The sequence below is a fragment of the Pseudophryne corroboree genome, chromosome 11, assembly GCF_028390025.1.
Source record: "Pseudophryne corroboree isolate aPseCor3 chromosome 11, aPseCor3.hap2, whole genome shotgun sequence".
Lineage (NCBI taxonomy): Eukaryota > Metazoa > Chordata > Amphibia > Anura > Myobatrachidae > Pseudophryne > Pseudophryne corroboree.
The window spans coordinates 300,180,698-300,199,834 of record NC_086454.1 but is presented as its reverse complement, the minus strand read 5'-3'; the positions used below and the strand labels follow the sequence as shown (position 1 = coordinate 300,199,834).

Genomic DNA, 19,137 nt, shown 5'->3' with positions numbered 1-19,137 from the left:
ATCTGCCACAACCCCACCCATGTCTGGAATAACTCAGGCTATTGTATGGAGACTAGAGATTGCACCCCTCTTGCTGAGTGTGGCACCTGTTAATATTGACATGGTGGGGGGGAGTAAAAGACAAATACAATGACTTGCTTAGAGAAGGGTCAGACCTGTGGGCTGATAGTGACACGGAGGTGTCTGCATTCCTCTCCCTGCACTGAGGTATCTGGCAGACCTGTGACACTCTCACCTAGGTGCAGCCTGAAGAGTTGGGTAAACTTCTCATATCTTCAAGTATCACCTGCAGCACACAGAGCAGAGAAAGGAATCAGTGTGGCCGTTCCCAGGAACCTTGTGAGATGACTTATTAGACACTTGACTATGATCAAAGCTAAGACTTGCTCAAACATTTGCAGCCCTTGTGTGGATTTCTTTTTTTTTATCACACCCAAAATCTCTGTCACCAAGGTGATTCTAAATCGGTATGGTCCGGTCAGCACCGCTTCTAGTCGTACATTGCCGGCACAGTCGTCATCATCTGCTATCACTTTCTCTATTATAGATATCCCCCAGCTGTGGTTTAGTACATAGATGCCTACAGCAAAGGAACAAGTATGTATTTGTAGAGGTGTGTGTTCAAATAAATAAGCAGATATTCTAGGCAGGGTTAGGCATCCCTTTTTAGCGGTCTCAGAAGTACAAGTCCCACCTCAGACAGATCTGGCCTACCTCCCTTTGAAAAGAAAATATTCAGCAAATAGGGCTGAATGTTCCCATTCACAATACTATGCAACCCAGAATTAGGACCTGATTCAGAGATGGAGGTAGGTTACACAGCAACTGTGTCTTAGGACGCACTTGCTGTGAGAAAGTACGTTAAAGCTGCAGGAGACGTCTTGTGTGCGTGGAAATAAGCTAAGCAGCAGGAGACGTTGTGTGTGCGGACATAAGCTAAAGCTGCAGGAGGCGTCTTGTGTGCGTATATAAGCTAAAGCTGCAGGAGGCGTCTTGTGTGCGGAAATAAGCTAAAGCTGCAGGAGGCATCTTGTGTGCGGATATAAGCTAAAGCTGCAGGAGGCGTCTTGTGTGCGGAAATAAGCTAAAGCTGCAGGAGGCGTCTTGTGTGTGGAAATAAGCTAAAGCTGCAGGAAGCGTCTTGTGTGTAGAAATAAGCTAAAGCTGCAGGAAGCGTCTTGTGTGCGGAAATAAGCAAAAGCTGCAGGAGTTGTCTCGTGTGCAGAAATAATCTAAAGCTGCAGGAGGTGTCTTGTAGGCAGAAATAAGGTAAAGCTGCAGGAGGCATCTTGTGGGCAGAAATAAGGTAAAGCTGCAGGAGGCATCTTGTGGGCAGAAATGAGGAAAAGCTGCAGGAGGCATCTTGTGGGCAGAAATAAGCTAAAGATGCAGGAGGCGTCTTGTAGGCGAAAATAAGCAAAAGCTGCAGGAGGCGCAAATAAGCTAAAGCTGCAGGAGGCGTCTTGTGTGCGGAAATAAGCAAAAGCTGCAGGAGGCATCTTGTGTGCGGAAATAAGCAAAAGCTGCAGAAGGTGTCTTGTGTGCGGAAATAAGCTAAAGCTGCAGGAGGCGTCTTGTGTGCGGAAATAAGCTAAAGCTGCAGGATGCGTCTTGTGTGCGGAAATAAGCAAAAGCTGCAGGAGGCGTCTTGTGTGCGGAAATAAGCAAAAGCTGCAGGAGGTGTCTTGTGAGCGGAAATAAGCAAAAGCTGCAGGAGGCATCTTGTGGGCAGAAATAAGCTAAAGCTGCAGGAGGCTTCTCGTGCTGGCTTCTGTGATCCGCTGCTGTATCCGAGCATGCAACATGGCTGCATCCCCTGTGTGAGGAGGACAAGAGCACTTCAAGTACAAATGCACAAAATACAGGACACATTGCTTATACAATATGATCCTTACATGTAGGAGTGTTTTGCCTTGACTGACACTTGAGCCTGACAGAGTTATGTGAAATATGTAAGTGGGACCTAATGAACGGAATAGGATGGGATCAAAAGTCTCTCCCAGGTCTCCGCAAACTACGCATAGATAGGTATAGTACAATATGGGGGTTATTCACAGATGGAGGCAGATCTTGCATCCGCAGCAAGATCTGCGTCTATCTACTCACATGCTGGGGGCTGTCTTGCACAGGGCGCCACCCTGCAGACGCAGTGATTTAAGGTCGACCCCTGCCTGCGCAGCCTGGCGGCCCGGCTCCTTCTTATCTCAGAGCGGCTGCATCAAGCAGCCGCCCTGAGAACACACTCGACACCCACCCGTTTTGCCCGCCATGCCCCCACTGCATTGTGTCACCGCCCACCCAATGCCTGCCGCTGTCAATCATCTTGCGGACGCATCCTGTGCAGGTGCAATGCGACTTTTGCGCATCAGCGGCCAACTCTGAATTAGGCCGCATATCCTGGGCAATCACACTGGGCTACATGTGCCATTCATGCCATTTTTTAAACTAATCATATAGTTGTATGACTTCATTACTACTACTAGCCGTCCCATATACTCTACCCTCCTACCAGCCCCTTCCACATACCTCCGCCGCAATATCTTCCAGGCGAATTACAGCTTCCAGGTTTGCCCTTCGCGTCCTTACTCTGCTTGGGCTGTCCCTTTTCTGCAGCCCCTGCAGTGGGAGAGGGAGGGGATAGTGCTCCCACTGCGCATGTCAGAGACGGGACAGACCATCGGGACAGACCATCGGTTATTTACATGGTGCCGTTCACAGGCATAGAACATACAGGATTACATAACTTTAATAGAATCTATTCTAGCCTGCATATATGTATTTTTAATATACGTGAGTGTGACCATTAAAACAATTACGCAGACCTGCTATACATATATATTGATGCCTACTAAAGCGAGTCTTTATATATACAGTACATACTAGCATTTGCCGTGGCTTCACTCGCATGGATGTCTGACAGTAGTGCCATCTAATATTGTGATGTATATTTTATATTGTACACATTGATCACAAAATGTCTTTGTAAATAATATTTGCAGTTTTTCCGTCAGGGATTAACACAAAAAGATGCTTAGGGCGAATTACTCGTGAGCAAGCCACATAAAGCTGCCCACGGGAGTAGCAGCTGGTCCCTTTTTCGGGGTGTGCAATATGTTTATATACGGGAGGCAATCACGAGACCACCTGTTGGGATCCCGATAGGCGCTGAAATGCAGCCGCCGGAATACCGGTCATGACACCCACAGAGGGAGAATAAAACCGTGCCCGCAACGTGGCGAACGCAGCATGCCCACAAGGGGCTTTCTAGCTCTCGCCCCGCTGCCGGCATACTGCTGGATGGGATCCCGCTGTCGGGAACATGACAGCTGGGATCCCGGCCGCCGGTAATATGTATGTATTCCTTATATACATATAGTCATTTTGGACTTGAGGAACCTGCACACTGCACGCTCCGAGTGTCAAGCATCTGCTTTTTCCTTTATTGCTCCTCTCCCTGATGTCACATCCAGATCATACATACCTCAGTTTCTTTCTAGGTCACTAAGCTATACAATAATGAAAACGCAGTCAAAATTCATTCAGAAGTTTTTGCGTGGTGCCGGAACGAACAGACAAAAATTCCATTATTTGTTTCTCTCGTCTCCATAGTTACAGTCCCTAGAAGTATACAGTTCTATGATATGTATAGTGAATTCAGTGGTGAAATGATTGAAGTGTCTTGCTGATTACTGTACAGGAGAGTCAGCTGCACGGCCCCCTCTCTGCCCTGTGCCAGGATATTCTTTATATGCACCTGCTGCAGCTGGGAACATTTAGGGGAAGCCCTCCTCTCACCTCGCCCACTGCACTTGTCTCACCCTCCCATTGGCTGTTATGGAGGCCTCATGGTAATGTACCCAGGGAATGTCTACCCAGATTGTCTCTGTCCCAGGCTGGGGACATAGAGAGTGTGAAAGTGGCAGAGGATGCCCAGATCTTTCCTGGTCAAGAAACCCTGCAGCCACAGGATCCCGGATTATGGTCAGCTGCTGGAGGCGCAGGCAGGTAAGCACTCACACCTGAGGGGACAGTCACTAAACAGACAGCAACCTCGTTCCTGTGTTATTGGGGACAGGCTCACCTCATGCTGGATACTGTCATACAGAGGGAATCTCAAACTTAGTTTCCATTACATTTCAGTTTCTGTATAGTTTATCATTCAGAATTTTTTTATTTGCTCAGGATTTTTGTGGGGAGAGTCAATTCTCGGCGTTGTGTGCGCAGTGGCTGCAGAGTGCATTGGGTGACCATCCATCTTTGCTGGTTTCCTTCTGCAATCCCCATAGAGGTGCACAGGAAAACTAATCTGCCATAATAGACCTAGAAATATAGAATACGACGGCAGATAAGAGCCACTGACCCATCTAGTTTGCCCCTTTTTGTAGATGGTAAAGTGCGCTGCCCAAATCGTGGTGATGTTGGACGGCACATCGCGGAAAAGTGCGTTGGCCACTTGGAATGTAAGCTTGCGCAGATAGGGTGTATATGATTGCCACTGTCTCTGGATGATGTCACAGAATTTTCCTCATCTTCAGAAATATTCAGATTTAATTTTTTATATATATATATATATATATATATATACATACATACATACACAGAGATTCCCAAATTGCGCTAAAGAATGATACAAGCAGCACCTCTTGAAGGACTTTCTGTTAGCTAAAGTCTAATAAATGGTAGATACAAGACAAGATCAGAGGGCGCTCTACATAAGGGGGTATTATTAAATACCACCAATCACTGTATGAATAATTAATAAAACAAAGACGTTTAAAAATGTATTAACAGACTCAGAACAAATTGATTAATTTCATAATTGTTCAATAGCATGACATATTCAACACCTTAACAGCTATTATGGATGTAATCTCTTGTCGCTGTAAATTTGACGTATAGTATATATATATATTACACACAGTGAGAGATCTAGTTTGTGTTTCAGATCAGAGGTCCAGCAGTTTATACCTTGTCAGCCTGTCACCCATGTACGGTCTCACCCGTTACGAATGCCTTTGTCCAGCGACTCTTTGCTGTAACTAATTTCCTTTATCCCAGTGGAGGAGCAGGTGCAGGCAGAGAGACATGTGACAGCGTGTTGCACCTGCAGATTATTCCTTCCATCCTCACACTGCCTTTGAATAGAACGTCGCTCCCACTCCTAGCTCATTCGGGTGGGATTTAGTGCCACCCTGGGGTATCAATTGTCCGTACACAAAAGGGTAGAGTGGCTGATGAGTCTCATAGAAAAGCCAAGATGCCAGCCAGTGTACTCTTGTCACCACAGACTTATCAGAACCAGGATGTTCTGCAGCAGCTGAGAAGCCAGTTCCATCTATTACCCTGGAGAGGTCATACTGGCTGTGGGATCATTGCTTTGGTATCAGGGCCATTAACCATAAGTAGTAACATGTTTCCCAACTGTGGATTACAAACTCCACGTCTGATAGAAGACTGTGTTCTGAGGTAAATGTGTCTCCCGGCTTAGTGGACACAAATGGGGGCTATTCTCTACTTAAAGTGACTCTTAACATCAAGCCCCATTAAGAAAAATATGGACACTTTGGGTTTTTATTTTATGCGTTTTAAGTTCAATATAAGTTTTGTAAACTCTGCATTTCTGCATAACGACAGCTGTTGTGGAAAAGCAGCATGCAATGCTAACCTCGTCCTCAAGGCACAATAACAGTCCAGGTTTTAAGGATAGCCATACTTGAACACCAGTGACTTAACCACCTCCGTTATTTTCTTTTAATTATCTGTGCTCAAGCATGGATATCCTTAAAACCTGTGGCCTAATTCAGACTGGATCCCTATGTGGAGTGCCCGTGTGCACCCCGACAGCCCAGTGAGACGCTAACAGCATCTCTGGGCTGCGATCGCCTCTGCCTGATTGAAAGGCAGAGGCGGTCGCAGGGCGGGAGGGGGCGTTCCAACGGCATTAGAACACCGTTGGCGGAGCGCAGTCCGGACAACACAGACCGTTGGGGGGGGCAGGCCGTGGCAGTTGTGTGACATCACACGCAGCCGCTGCGACTTGGGACGCGGCAGGTAGTGGCCTGCCAGCGCGCAGGAGCTGCGCTGGCAGGGAGCTACTGACCAGGTGCAAAAGCATTGCCGCCGTGCAATGCTTTTGCTCCTGTGCGGGGGGGAGGTAGGGCCTGACATGCGGGTCAGACTAGTACTGTGCTGGGCTAGTCAGAGTAAATGATCATAGATGTGCTAAATTTAGCACTTCTACGATCAGATGTGAATTACCCCCCTGGACTGTTTGGGCGTGATAAAATATTTTAATACTGCCCTATCTCCTTTCTAAAGTGATCCCCGTTATCGCGCCCATAGCAGTTAGGTTTAGCTGCATAAAGGGTTGGGCGCCCTCGCTACTCCAGGGGTAGCGAGCTGAAATGATGATACCACGCCGGTCAGCAGAAATAGAACAGGTGTGGAAGGGGGTGAAAAGAATTGAATACCACCTATAGTCATACTTACCTACTCTCCCGGAAGCTGCGGGAGGCTCCCGTTTTTTGGGGTAGCCCCCCGCACCCCCGGAAGAGTGGGCAGGTCTCCCGCATCCTGCTCGCATCTTAGTGATGCGAGCAGGATGGAGGTAACCTCCCGCATTCGCGGGTCCGTCGGGTGGAGAAGGGGTTAAAATGACGCAAATCGCGCCATTTTAGCCCCGCCCGCGGACCCGCGAATCGCAGCATTTCCCGATGCGGGGGCGGGGTTTAGTGATGTCACAGTCCGGCCCCGCCCCCCGAAGACACCTGCTGCGTCTCCTCTCCGGGCTTCTCCCGGAGAGGAGACTTACAATGTAGGTAAGTATGCCCATAGTGTGGTTTGGGGACCAAGTTTGGGAAACACTGTATTAGTTCCTGCAGCGTAGGTGTAACATGCCTCCCTGTACATGGCAAGAGAAGCTTCGCTTACACATACAGGATTATGGGCAGGTTTTAATATTCTTCTGGACTAGAAAAACAGTAGAACAATATTAGCAAATGTTTATGTTTCCAATACACACAACACAATTTGTACTCTCTGAGGTTATGCGGGCTCTAGTACAGTGAGACAGTAACAGGAGATACCCGGCTCTGCACTGACAGGAAACATGTTTTGAAGGCGGTTTTAGTTTCCATTGCTTAGCAAAAATAGGAATATAAAATCCTGAAGTCAGCAATGCCACCAGTTACGCCAACAGGCCAGCAAAGACGGGTACAGATCCATCTGATGTAACAAACTATTGCATAGTAATTGCACCTGTAACTATCCTAAGGTCATTACTGTAATTATCCATTAGGTAATGAGCACGGTGCAGTATGATATATGTAAACACCCTTATCATTTTCATAATGAGAGAGAAGACACAGGTGTCTAATAAACAATATATCGCCTATGGTGCCAGTTCTTTTCCTGCGAATATAGATTAGAAATGTGTTGGTTGAGGGTGTAAGTAACAATAACTCTGATATTACAGCACTGTGTGTTCCAGGTACAGGCCTGGTGTTGTCCCTACGTCAGAATGAGGAATCTTCTATTCCAAGGCCTGGTGGCACCGAGCAGCGACAGATACAACCAGCCTCACCGCAGACCCAGGCGGACGTGGAACAGGGGGATCTTTATGAACAGACATTCCTTAAGCCACTGGCCCTAAGAATGAGTGATGCTCTGTCAATTTTGGCCTATGAACTTCCTCTGAAAGACAACATGAACAACCTAAACATGGCACTCAGGAGCAGAACATCGGAGGGAAGCTTTTCCACATCTGGGAATAAGGCCGCATACAACCTCCCATCTACAGGAACAGTACCGCAAATCTCAGATCCTGCGGGCTGCTTACACTTTCCAAAACCCGGTGGACTTTACACTGGTAGTAAATTACGGAACTGCAGATATTTCAGCTGCCCACACTGTTCTAAGGCCTACAGCAGCCTGGGTGCTTTAAAGATGCACATCCGCACCCATACACTGCCCTGTGCCTGTAGGATCTGCGGCAAAGCTTTCTCCAGACCCTGGCTTCTACAGGGACATATCCGGACACATACAGGTAAAATGACAGCCCTCCAACACCTTCTGTAATGTCATATGGAGCTGCAATACATACACCTGTAATGCTTCTGTGCTCCACCTGTATGTCCTCTTTGCAGTGACATTTCATCAGCGGCCTGGACAGAGGAAACAGTGTAATATAGACAGGAGAAAGATTTCTATGGCCACTGGTAGGTAATTAGGTGAATTTATTTAGAATCAGAGCACTATGGGGGTTATTCAGTACAGGTTGCAGATTTTGCATGCTGTGGGCCACCCATCGCAGGGCAATGTCGCTCAGCATGCAGAATGGCCTGCCCAGCAGCTGCAACCGCAATTTAATTCCGGTCGCAGCAACTGTGGATTACCCCCTGCAGTCGCAGCTAGGCTGCGTATGCAGGCGGTCAGCCGCCATTTTTCTCATCGGAGTGGCTGCGTGTGATGTCATGCAGCTGTCCCAAAAACGCAGCCAACACATTTAGCCAATGAAAACATTACAAACATCACAGCCGCACAGAGTATTTCAGCTTAATCAGCATAACTCCCCTAACATCTCAGGTCACGGCACACTGTCGGTGGTTTGCTTCCCACTGACTTTTTTTTTTGTGTGAACATAAACGTATTTATTTTATATCTACACTCCGTGGAGACACTGGCTTTCCCTGCTTGCAGAAGTGCAATACCGCCCATCAACCCCCGGGTGTGGTATGGAAGATAGATAGTAACTAGGTCGACAGTGTCTAGGTCGACCACTATTGGTCGACAGTAACTAGGTCGACAGGGTCTCTAGGTCGAAAGGGTCTTTAGGTCGATAGGTCGGAAGGTCGACATTAGTTTTTTTTTTTTAATTGGTGTGGTTTTCTTCGTAGAGTGACCGGGAACCCCAATTAGTGCACCGTGTCCCCTCGCATGGCTACTGCTTCGCTCGGCACAGATTACCATTGCAATAGTAGTCCACGTGGATCGTTAAGTATGAAAAGGTAAAAAAAAAGAAGAAAAAAATCGTGAAAAACTTATGTTGACCTTTTGACCTGTCGACCTAGAACATGTCGACCTAGTTACTGTCGACCAATAGTGGTCGACCTAGATAGTGTTGACCTAGAGACCGGATCCTCAACCCCCACCCCCTCTGAATGTCCTGAACACTAGACCACGGGACAGTCCTCAAAAATTAAATCTTGTCTGTCCTGCCAAATTTGAGATATTGGGAGTAGGGTTGCCACCTCATCCCTTTAATTCTGGACACATATTAATTACACAGGTTCTCTGGCTGGCTGACTTCAAGACTCCATTTCACCTGGTTTTAATCAGCCACAGAACCTGTATAGTTAATATGTGTACAGAATTAAAGGGATGAGGTGGCAACTCTAATTGGGAGGTATGCTGTGCATCTATGTGGAGACATGTCTCATGTGGGAGGAGCAGTAGCCAATTTGAGTAAATATACAGAGTAGTCATGTAACGCGCCTATCAAATTGGCGCAGGAAGTTTGTGGTAAAAGAGGCCATACTTCCAACATGTTACCAGGAACCTTTATGCTGGGATGATTATCACTGGGGTAGGACTGGCAGGAGGGCCTGGGACGGGTACTGTGGTTCCATGGCTACTTACTGTACTTGTCCCCCAAGGCCTAAACTACCATTCCGCCCACGTTAATGCAGTCAGTGGGTAACAGTGCAGACCTTATAGTGTGTGCTGAGTGCACTCAGTGTACAGATATTCATTGCACACTGGTGCTCACATCATCTAAGTGTGGGAGACCCCTTACTATTACCACAATTGAATTGGCCTGTGCTTACTCTGCTCTGAGATCTCAAGAACACAGAGCAAAGTCAGCCAGAAAATTGCCCGAGATGACTGGAACTGGAACCGCAAAGCTGCTCTGTGTCATGTCCAAGGGCAGCAAATCTAAACAACACTGGTTGGGCGATATAAAGGCATTACTGAAAAGCACAGACGTGAGCCAGAAAGATCAGTTAATGTATTTAATGGAAGTTACTATAAGTCCTGTTGACGTAACCCTGCAGTTTAAACATGAAGCGCTTTAGAACAAACAGTGCAGTCATAAGAACTAGAGCAGATAATTTGTGGCTGCTACTACATCTCATCTCCTATAATACGCAGAGCATAAATGAACCAGTCTTGTACAGTTATCTGTGTCACTATACTTGCCCTGTCTTTAGCTCCATGTGTTTTAAATGCTGTATATTCTGCTTTGTACAGGTGAGAAACCCTTCTCTTGCTATCACTGCGGCCGTGGCTTTGCTGACCGTTCCAACCTGCGGGCTCACCTGCAGACGCACTCGGAGATAAAGCGATACCAGTGTCCGGGATGTGGCAAGACCTTCTCCCGCATCTCCCTCCTCACCAAACACCGCAGTGGCTGCTGCTGCCCAGTGTCCTGACTGTGAATGTCTCTGTAGCTGCTGTGCGGGACGGGGCCTGAAACAATCCCTCTTATTACATGTGCAGGGACTGTCCTAATGGCACACTGTTGTGGAAATTCATTTGACTGTATCTGGAGCCCTACATCCTGAGTAAAACGAAGTTACTCCCATATCTGAGAAATGTTTGTCAAGCTGTATTACATATGGCCACTAGTTGGCGATGTTGTGTTACTGTCTGAGGGTGACTACTTTATATGGCAGCTGCTAATCCTGTCAGTGCAGAGTGGGTTCTCTGGGGGTAATTCCAAGTTGATCGCAGCAGGATTTTTGTTAGCAATTGGGCAAAACCATGTGCACTGCAGGGGAGGCAGATATAACATGTGCAGAGAGAGTTAGATTTGGGTGGGGTGTGTTCAATCTGCAATCTAATTTGCAGTGCAAAAATAAAGCAGCCAGTATTTACCCTGCACAGAAACAAAATAACCCACCCAAATCTAACTCTTTCTGCACATGTTATATCTGGCCCCCCTGCAGTGCATATGGTTTTACCATACCTCCCAACTGTCCCGATTTTCGCGGGACAATCCCGTTTTTTGGGGACTGTCCCGCTGTCCCACCCGCGGGCCGCAGTGTCCCGCGGTGGGGGGAGGCAGTTGGGAGGCTCTGTCTCTCGCTGCCCTGCTTAGCAGAGCAGCGGTGACTAGACGCTGTGCGCATGCGCACAGTGTCTATTCATTGGAGACAGAGGGAGAGGGGGCATGCCAGCAGCTCACAGAGCGCTGGGCATGCCCCTTCAGTGACGAAAACGGGGGCGTGGCTCGCGATCGCGGTCCTCCCGCAAAGCCACGCCCCCTTTCGTAGGCCACATCCCCTTTTCGGGAGTGCGCACGGCTTCGTCGCGCGTGTGTCCCTCTTTACAGAAGGGAAAAGTTGGGAGGTATGTTTTACCCTGTGGAAAAGGGTGGTCTTAAGAAAGAACAAAAGACAAAAGCAGCTATATGCCTTTTCCAGGGCACGCGATCAGGTGATCAAGCTCCCAGAGCGAAACGTACGTTCACTCCCGGTCCTGGTGTCCGAACTTCCGGTCGCTCAGACCGCGGACATCGGCGCCACAGCTCCGGATTCAGCACACCCTCTCCCTGTCTGGAACACCTCCACCCACAATTGCGGGACATCTCAGACCTCACACTGTCCACCAATGCTTGCAGACAATAAGGTTTGAGCCGCACACTGTGAGGCATCTTATTATTAAGCTCCACCAAGGGGGATTCTTTCAGAGGCACAATATAACTTTTCTCCACTGTGTCCAAACATTTCAAGGGCACAGTGGGAGGCAGCATTTATCCTTTATGTAGAGTAATTAACTGCATTCAGTTGTGAACATTTGAGGTGCCTAACTTATAGGGTGTCTGTTCTCCCCTCTCTTTACTATTTATTATTATTTTTTCATTTTTTTTCATTCATTTATCTTACTATATGATTTTCAGTGCAACAAGCATTATTTGTTTATTGTTTAAAAAAAAAGGCCTCCCCCCTATGCATTTTTTGAATGTCCAGTACTTATACTATGTGATATCTGACCATAGGAACATTACCATATTTATATGATTGGTTCCAGTATAAAGATACAACTGTCTGATATCCAGTCATAGGAACATCTAATATATGCTCCAAAAGAATTATCCCTTTACTTTTTGCTCTCTGCACAAATATGATACAACAGTAAAAAAAAAAAAAAAAATCTTTTCTTTTTTTGGGGGGCAACTAAACACCCATCAGAATACGGTGGGGGTTTTTTCCAACACACTGAATCATTCCTATTTTATTCAGGGGATTATTCCCTGTCAGACTATCATACTTATAAGATCTGCCGGGGGTAACCGCACACTGGAATTGATTATACATGCTGGAGATTTACTCACCTACGGTCAAACCGCACTGAGTATGCCCAATCTCGTCTGATCTTGGAAGCCATACACTGCAGGGCCTGGTCAGTACCCGGTTGGGAGACCACCAGGGAATACTAGGTACCGTAGGTATTTTATTCTCCTACCATTTGAGTCTTTCCAGCTTTCTGTGCGGTCCCAGACATTGAATTTTCTTTATTATTTAGTTCTGATATTCTGACATGGGATAGCTGAACCTATTGGAGCAGGTATACTCCCACAAAGATCTTTTCAATCCAATATTGGAGTAATTTTTGGATCATTAAGGGAGTAAACATATTTTCGCCTCTCTACATTTTTATCGCCCCAAAATTTGAAGCAATTATTTACATTCGCCTTCTCCCTTTTTATCGAGTATATCTTAATAAAAGTTAAGTATTAATTTACTCATATTTTCATAATTTCATCACTTTCTTATATATATAATTTTTCAAAGCGTGCCCTGGAAAAGGCATATAGCTGCTTTTGTCTTTTGTTCTTTCTTAAGACCACCCTTTTCCACATAGTTTACCGAACTATTCTCCGGGAGCACCACCAACCCATTGCTGAATTTATTTGTTTAGTAAGCATAATGTTGGTTTAACTGATTACTAAATTATTATAGATATTATTTATACAGTATTCTGTGCAGATTTACCAATTTCTTAGCAGGTATGTTTTACCCAACTGCTATAAAAAATCCTGCTGCGATCAACTTGGAATTACCCCCTCTGAGCAGAATGCTGATGCCCATAAGTGTTGCTGGAAATGTATAGTATTGAAAATGCAGTTATATAACCAGAATATATGATCTCTTGTTGGGTACAGCAAGGCTACAGCCAGTATTAACCTCAGCAAGTGTGAAACTAGGGGCCTAATTCAGACCTGATTGCACCTCTGTGAATTTGCAAAGGTTTGCGATCGGATAGTTGCAGCCCAGCTAGAGTGAAAATCCGCCCCGTGCAAGTCTGCGTACGCCTTGCGAAAAAGCTTTACAAATGCCGGCCAGCTGCAAATCCATTCGTAACTCACTCACCATCAAATGTTTTTTTCCAGTCTGTGCGTAGCCCAGGACTTACTCTTACAGTGCGAAATAAATCAGGCTGAACGGGGCCGGAGCTGACGTCACCCTCCCTGAAAACGCTTGGGAACGCCTGCGTTTTTCCTGACGCCTGCGTTTTTTCTTTCCCAGAAAACTGACAGTTACCACCCACAAACGTCTCCTTCCTGTCAATCAGCCTACGTTTGCCTAGCGATCAAAGAAGACGCAGGTTTTTTTTTGCAGTTTGGCCTCGCGCCTGCGCATTACGATCCGTAAGCATGCGCAGTCATTCGATAATTGCCTGCTGTGCGATTTCGCACAAAACCGAGCAGGTCTGAATTAGGCCCTATGACAAGGCTTACAGCAGTGAAACAAAAAAAAAGGTCAATAAAATGTAAATTCCAGCAGCTGATTCTCTCATATTCTGTCTGTACCAATAAAGATAACACATTGCTAATGCACCAACTGCAGTTATGACGTGAAGACAGTTCTGTGTAGAGCTGGACGTATAAACAGTGCAACGTCACATTTATGTTATACGTTTAATATGTTCTTAAAAAAAAACACTAATGCAGTGTTTCTCAAGCACGGTTCTCGTGGAACACTGACAGTACATGTTTTCCAGATCATCAAGCTGAGGCACAGGTGTGTTATCAACTAACACAACCAGTGGCGGAACTAGCGAGCGGTGGGCCCAGGTGCGACAAAATGCTTTGGGCCCCCCATCCCATCCAAGTCCACCCCCTCACCCCTGGAGAGGATCTGGTGAGGGGGACCTGCTCAGGGCCAGAGAAATGGATACCTAGCAACAGTGCCGTAACTAGACATTTTAGCACTGTGTGCAAGAAACGGCATCGGAGCCCCACCCCTGCATGCAAAACAGGGGCAGTGCGCGCCTTAGGCGCGCGCAAAAATACATAGTGGCGTGGCTTCGTGGGGAAGGTGTGTGGCCACAAAATAATACCAATTCATAAAACGGTGCACAGTAGTCTCCATTATTCAAATTACGCCGCACAGTAGCACCACTACACCAGGTAGAGACTCTTTTACACCTTACGGCGGACAGATTCCTCTTTTTACACATTACAGCAGACAGCGTCCCCTTTTTACACATTACGGCAGACAGCGTCCCCCTTTTTTTACACATAACGGCAGACAGCGTGCCCTTTTTACACATAGCAGCAGACAGCGTGCACTTTTTACACATAACGGCAGACAGCGTGCCATTTTTACACATAACGGCAGACAGCGTGCCCTTGTTACACATAGCGGCAGACAGCGTACACTTTTTACAAATAACGGCAGACAGCGTGCCCTTGTTAAACATAGCGGCAGACAGCGTACACTTTTTACACATAACGGCAGACAGCGTGCCCTTGTTACACACAGCGGCAGACAGCGTACACTTTTTTCACATAACGGCAGACAGCGTCCCCTTTTTTACACATAACGGCAGACAGCGTGCCCTTGTTACACATTGCGGCAGACAGCGTACCCTTTTTACACATAACGGCAGACAGCGTGCCCTTGTTACACATAGCGGCAGACAGCGTACACTTTTTACACATAACGGCAGACAGCGTCCCCTTTTTACACATTACGGCAGACAGCGTGCCCTTGTTACACATTACGGCAGACAGCGTGCCCTTGTTACACATTACGGCAGACCAGGGCCGAAACTAGGGGGGGGGCTAGGGGGGCAGGCGACCTGGGAGCCGGATTGGAGGGGGCGCCGAGACCCCCAAACACCGCCGCGGCACTTTTAAACCCCCTTCTCCCGAGTGCCCAGCTCGGGGGGCGGGGTTTCGCGGAATGACGCGATTGCGTCGTGACGTCACGGCGCAAACGCGTCATTCAACGAAACCCCGCCGGAGGAGGGAGAACTGAAGGGGGAGCCCGGAGCCGCGCAGACGAGGAGGGAGAGGCGGCTGAAGAGCGGCGAGAACCGCTTCAAATGTAAGTCAGCCCCTCTCCCTTCCTCTCTCTCTCTCTCTCTCTCCCTCCCTCTCCCCACCACCTGCCGTAATGTTTAAAATGGGGACCTGTGCCAGCATACTGTGTAAAATGGGGACCTGTGCCTGCGTACTGTGTAAAATGGGGACCTGTGCCAGCGTACTGTGTAAAATGGGGACCTGTGCCAGCGTACTGTGTAAAATGGGGACCTGTGCCAGCGTACTGTGTAAAATGGGGACCTGTGCCAGCGTACTGTGTAAAATGGGGACCTGTGCCAGCGTACTGTGTAAAATGGGGACCTGTGCCAGCGTACTGTGTAAAATGGGGACCTGTGCCTGCGTACTGTGTAAAATGGGGACCTGTGCCAGCGTAATGTGTAAAATGGGGACCTGTGCCAGCGTACTGTGTAAAATGGGGACCTGTGCCAGCGTACTGTGTAAAATGGGGACCTGTGCCAGCGTACTGTGTAAAATGGGGACCTGTGCCAGCGTACAGTGTAAAATGGGGACCTGTGCCAGCGTAATGTGTAAAATGGGGACCTGTGCCAGCGTACTGTGTAAAATGGGGACCTGTGCCAGCGTACTGTGTAAAATGGGGACCTGTGCCAGCGTACTGTGTAAAATGGGGACCTGTGCCAGCATACTGTGTAAAATGGGGACCTGTGCCAGCGTACTGTGTAAAATGGGGACCTGTGCCAGCGTACTGTGTAAAATGGGGACCTGTGCTAGCGTACTGTGTAAAATGGGAACCTGTGCCAGCGTACTGTGTAAAATGGGGACCTGTGCCTGCGTACTGTGTAAAATGGGGACCTGTGCCAGCGTAATGTGTAAAATGGGGACCTGTGCCAGCGTACTGTGTAAAATGGGGACCTGTGCCAGCGTACTGTGTAAAATGGGGACCTGTGCCAGCGTACTGTGTAAAATGGGGACCTGTGCCAGCGTACTGTGTAAAATGGGGACCTGTGCCAGCGTACTGTGTAAAATGGGGACCTGTGCCAGCGTACTGTGTAAAATGGGGACCTGTGCCTGCGTACTGTGTAAAATGGGGACCTGTGCCAGCGTAATGTGTAAAATGGGGACCTGTGCCAGCGTACTGTGTAAAATGGGGACCTGTGCCAGCGTACTGTGTAAAATGGGGACACTTGCCAGCGTACTGTGTAAAATGGGGACCTGTGCCTGCGTACTGTGTAAAATGGGGACCTGTGCCAGCGTACTGTGTAAAATGGGGACCTGTGCCAGCGTACTGTGTAAAATGGGGACCTGTGCCAGCGTACTGTGTAAAATGGGGACCTGTGCCTGCGTACTGTGTAAAATGGGGACCTGTGCCAGCGTACTGTGTAAAATGGGGACCTGTGCCAGCGTACTGTGTAAAATGGGGACCTGTGCCAGCGTACTGTGTAAAATGGGGACCTGTGCCAGCGTACTGTGTAAAATGGGGACCTGTGCCAGCGTACTGTGTAAAATGGGGACCTGTGCCAGCGTACTGTGTAAAATGGGGACCTGTGCCTGCGTACTGTGTAAAATGGGGACCTGTGCCTGCGTACTGTGTAAAATGGGGACCTGTGCCTGCGTACTGTGTAAAATGGGGACCTGTGCCAGCGTACTGTGTAAAATGGGGACCTGTGCCAGCGTACTGTGTAAAATGGGGACCTGTGCCAGCGTACTGTGTAAAATGGGGACACTTGCCAGCGTACTGTGTAAAATGGGGACCTGTGCCTGCGTACTGTGTAAAATGGGGACCTGTGCCTGCCGCAATGTGTAAAATGGGGACACTTGCCAGCGTACTGTGTAAAATGGGGACACGTGCCTGCCGCAATGTGTAAAATGGGGACACTTTTTCCTGCCGCAATGTGTAAAATGGGGACACTTTTTCCTGCCGCAATGTGTAAAATGGGGACACTTTTTCCTGGATATGAAATTTATGTTAGAAAAGGCAGTTTTTCAGGTTAAAAAGTTCTGAAAGAGATATATATATATATATATATATATATATATATAATATTTTTATTCATTTATTTATTTATTTATTTTTTATTTTATTATTTTTATTTATTTATTGTAAAATAATTTTATTTATTTTTTTGCGGGGGGGGGGGGGGGGGTGTCAAATGACTACCTTGCCCCGGGTGACAGAAATCCTAGTTTCGGCCCTGGGCAGACAGCATCCCCCTTTTTACACATTACGGCAGACAGCGTCCCCCTTTTTTCACATAACGGCAGACAGCGTGCCCTTGTTACACATTGCGGCAGACAGCGTACCCTTTTTACACATAACGGCAGACAGCGTGCCCTTGTTACACATAGCGGCAGACAGCGTACACTTTTTACACATAACGGCAGACAGCGTCCCCTTTTTACACATTACGGCAGACAGCGTGCCCTTGTTACACATTACGGCAGACAGCGTGCCCTTGTTACACATTACGGCAGACAGCATCCCCCTTTTTACACATTACGGCAGACAGCGTCCCCTTTTTACACATTGCGGCAGACAGCATCCCCCTTTTTACACATTGCGGCAGGCAGATTCCCCCTTTTTACACATTGCGCCAAGCAGATTCCCCCTTTTTACACATTGCGGCAGACAGCATCCCCCTTTTTACACATTGCGGCAGGCAGATTCCCCCTTTTTACACATTGCGGCAAGCAGATTCCCCCTTTTTACACATTGCGGCAGGCAGATTCCCCCTTTTTACACATTGCGGCAAGCAGATTCCCCCTTTTTACACATTGTGGCAGGCAGATTCCCCCTTTTTACACATTGTGGCAGACAGTCCCCCTTTTTGTAGAAAGAAAGAAAGATAAGAAGGGAAAGAAAGAAAGAAAGAAAGAAAGAAAGAAAGAAAGAAAGAAAGAAAGAAAGAAAGAAAGAAAGAAAGAAAGAAAGAGAACGAAATAATGAATTATACTTACCCTCTCCGCTGGCTCAGGCTCCTCGGTGCAGCTTCTGGTCACTCACGATTCCCGGGCAGGAAAGAAGGAGGAGGAGGGAGGTGGAGGAGGGAGCCGCAGCAGCGCTGTGTTATTGGTGGAGGCGCTGCTGCTGCTGGCACTCTGCTTCACTATAGGATGTTCTCGGAAGACAGCCTATAGTGAAGCAGAGGGCCAGCAGCAGCAGCGCCTCAGCCAGTAGTAAAGCGCTGCTGCGGCTCCCTCCTCCACCTTCCTCCTTCTCCCCCGTACCGCTGCTCCTCTCCTCTCCGGGCGGCTGTGTGCTGCGGGCAGCGGTTGCCCGCAGCACACAGCGGCATGTAATGAGTCAGTTTGACTCATTACATGTTTTGGGCCCCTGGACAGAGGTGGGCCCCAGTGCAACGCACTGGTTGCACTGGCGGTAGTTCCGCCTCTGAACACAACAGATCTACAGGTGGCGGTACTTATTCCTGAGGATAAATTGAAACTATGCACTATCAAGCTGGGTACACGCTATAAGATATATATATATATATATATATATATGGTGTGATATATCATTCCACTGGGGGTTCACAACGATATACACACATGGGGGGGGGGGTAATTCAGATCTGGTTGTAGATGTGCTAAATTTAAACTTGGGTTTTTAATTCAGGTTTGTTAGCAAGCCAAAAAAGTTAGCAACTGGGCAAATCCATGTTGCGCTGCAGGTGGGGCAGATATAACATGTACAGAGAGAGATTTGGGTGGGTTATATTGTTTCTGTGCAGGGTAAATACTTGCTGCTTAATTTCAGTTTGAACACACCACACCCAAAGCTAACTCTCTCTGCACATGTTACATCTGCCCCACCTTCAGTGCAACATGGATTTACCCTTTTTTTGTTTGCT

The 19,137-nt window shown here is 47.6% G+C and overlaps 1 long non-coding RNA gene and 1 pseudogene across 1 annotated transcript in view; one reads left to right on the top strand and one right to left on the bottom strand.

The window, feature by feature from the left end:
• LOC134969523 (uncharacterized) overlaps nt 1-5,355 on the bottom strand; it is a 62,476-nt gene extending 57,121 nt beyond the window's left edge. The window contains exons 1-2 of the long non-coding RNA XR_010189498.1: nt 4,969-5,355; nt 156-286 (exon numbers count right to left, since the gene is read on the bottom strand). This is a non-coding gene — a long non-coding RNA (uncharacterized LOC134969523). The remainder of the gene's footprint in view (nt 1-155; nt 287-4,968) is intronic.
• A 6,977-nt stretch (nt 5,356-12,332) lies between these two features.
• LOC134971258 (5S ribosomal RNA) lies at nt 12,333-12,451 on the top strand (annotated as a pseudogene).
• The last annotated feature ends 6,686 nt before the right edge of the window (nt 12,452-19,137 follow it).